Source organism: Pan paniscus, chromosome 10 (genome assembly GCF_029289425.2).
Source record: "Pan paniscus chromosome 10, NHGRI_mPanPan1-v2.0_pri, whole genome shotgun sequence".
NCBI classification, from domain to species: domain Eukaryota; kingdom Metazoa; phylum Chordata; class Mammalia; order Primates; family Hominidae; genus Pan; species Pan paniscus.
This window is the reverse complement of record NC_073259.2, coordinates 68967401-68970507: the sequence shown is the minus strand read 5'-3', so window position 1 is coordinate 68970507 and position 3107 is coordinate 68967401.

Genomic DNA, 3107 nt, shown 5'->3' with positions numbered 1-3107 from the left:
TACACTGGGAACTGCCCCAATTTCTTCCCAACTCATGTATCCACGGGCTGGGAGGAATTTCCCAGCAAGCCTCTCCCACCCATTTGATCCTCTGGCAGTCTTATTTCAGGGATTAAGTCTGTCTGAGTTCAGTTCTGATAAGTGACACAGAGGGAGAGGGTTTCAGTGCTTCTCATGCCTTTTGCAGGGAAAGGGATTTTTTATTTTTTCTGTCCCTGTTGAGGTTGTGATGGGGTGTTAAGGAGGGCAGATTAGCTCCAGGTGCAGCCTGTTTCATTCCTTGCCTTGCCTTCTCCCCTCAGCCCTGAACCAAGTATAGGATCAGACATGTTTGGCTTGCCTTTCCGCCTGCCCAAGAGGGAAACCATGCTCGCAGAGCTGATGGGGCTGACGGCAGCGAGAGCCCTGATCCGGAGCCCTGATCCGAATCCCTTGTTTGACTACAGTCCAAGTGTTTCAAACAGCAGGTCTTTCATAGCTGGGAAAACCCCAAGCTAGACCTGCTGGACACACCGCACAACCACATACAGCTCAGCTCATGTCAACAGAACTGATAACCAAATTGGGCTTCTTGGCTTCCTGTCCCGGGCAGCCTTGCCAGCCCGCTACCCTCCAAGTCCCAATTAACAGGCGGCTACGCTATAACCATAAGGGGGGAGTGGAAGGTTTGTTTACCACATAGTTAACAGGCAAACACAACTTAATCACAAGGAAAACAGCTTTTATGAGAATCATCTTGAAGTCCTTCTACAGCCCTAATAAACCATCCAGGAAGCCAAAACCCAGAGTTCTCTTCGATTTCGTCCCTTAGGAGAAAGGCCAGTGGGGACAGGTGGAGAGGCATATGGTCTTGCTTTTTGACCACTTACGGCTGCCAGATGAAGTGAACGTCTCTTCCCAGTCTGAAGGTTTCTCCAGGTGATCGCTCTATGTGATCCTTCTGTGATGGGCTGCAGGTGACCTTGAACCGCAAGGTGGGGAGGGAATGTGTCTTTTCAGCGGAACCCACTGAGCACCAGGCACTTTGCACACAGGCTCTCAATCCTTATTCCATAATTGTACGGAAGACCTTTGTCTTCTTTCTACAGAGGGGAAAACCAAAGCTTGGCCAGATCGAGTAACTTTAGAAAATTACACAGTTTAAGGGCAAAACTGGGATTTGAACCCAGGTCAGATGGACTCCAAAGGCCATTTCTTTCTACTCCACATCTACCATCAAAGGATCTGGATTCCAGCTTTGGGTCTAACAGTGATTGGTCATGGGATACTAGGCAAATCTCTTAACAGCTTAGCACTAATTTCATTATCAGTAAAATGTGGTTGTGGGAGAATGAGATTTGTTAATGTAGACTTGTAAAGCCATATGTCAAGCCCAGTGGTATTACTTGCGCTAAAGAAAGAAGCACTCCAGGGCTGGACAGTGGCCTCTCAGAGTCCCAATTTATTACTGCAAGCCTTGTTGGTTGAAAATTAAGAGACTTGATATTTTATTTGAAATTCTGATTTTTTTTTCTTTTTTTAAAAAAATGTTAAGTTCAGGGGTACATGTGCAGGATGCGCAGGTTTGGTACATAGGTAAATGTGTGCCATGGTGCTTTGCTACACCTATCAACTCATCACAGGTATTAAGCCCAGCATGCATTAGCTATTTTCCCTGATGCTCTCCCTCCCCCGGCCCCTTCCTGCCATGCCCCAGTGTGTGTTATTCCCCTCCTGTGTCCATGTGTTCTCATCGTTCAGCTCCCACTTATAAGTGAGAACATGTAGTGTTTGGTTTTCTGTTCCTGAGTTAGTTTGCTGAGGATAATGGCTTCCAGCTCCATCCATGTCCCCGCAAAAGACATGATCTCATTCCTTTTTATTGCTGCATAGTATTCCATGGTGTATATGGACCACATTTTCTTTATCCACTCTATCATTGATGGGCATTTGGGTTGATTCCATGTCTTTGCTATTGTGAATAGTGCCATAATGAACATAGGCATGCATGTATCTTTATAATAGTATGATTTATATTCCTTTGGGTACATATCCAGTAATAGAATTGCTGGGTCAGATAGCATTTCTGGTTCTAGATCTTTGAGGAATCGCCACACTGTCTTCCACAACAGTTGAACTAATTTACATTCCCAATAACAGTGTGAAAGTGTTCCTATCTCTCCGCAGCCTCACCAGCAACTGTCGTTTCTTGATTTTTTAATACTTGCCATTCTGACTGGTGTGAGGTGGTATCTCATTGTGGTTTTGATTTGCATTTCTCTGATGATCAGTGATATTGAGCTTTTTAAAATATGTTTTGTGGCTGCATGTATGTCTTCTTTTGAGAAGTGTCTGTTCATGTCCTTTGCCCACTTTTTAATGTTTTTTTCTTTCCTGTACATTTGTTTAAGTGTTTTGTAGACTGGATATCAGACTTTCGTCAGATGGATAGATTGCAAAATTTTTCTCCCATTCTGTAGGTTGTTTGTTTGCTCTGATGATAGTTTCCTTTGCTGCGCAGAAGCTCTTCAGTTTAATTAGATCCCATTTGTCAATTTTTGCTTTTGTTGCAATTGCTTTTGGTGTTTTTGTTATGAAATTTTTGCCTGTGCCTATGTCCTGAAAGTATTGCCTAGATTTTCTTCTAGGGTTTTTATAGCTTTGGGTTTTACATTTAAGTCTTGAATTCATCTTGAGTTAATTTTTGTATAAGGTGTAAGGAAGGGGTCCAGTTTCAATTTTCTGCATATGGCTAGCCAATTCTCCTAGCACCATTTATTAAATAGGGAATCCTTTCCCCATTGCTTGTTTTTGTCAGGTTTGTCAAAGATCAGATGGTTGTAGGTGTGCAGTCTTATTTCTGAGTTCTCTATTCTGTTCCACATCTGGTCTATGTGTCTGTTTTGTACAAGTACCATGCTGTTTTGGTTACTGGCACCTTGTAGTATAGTTTGAAGTCAGGCAGTGTGATGCCTCCAGCTTTTTTCTTTTTGCTTAGGATTGTCTTGGCTATTAGGGCTCTTTTTTGGTTCCATATGAATTTTTAAATCATTTCTTATAATTCTGTGAAGTATGTCAGTGGTAGTTTAATGGGAATAGCACTGACTCTATAAATTACTTTGTGCAGT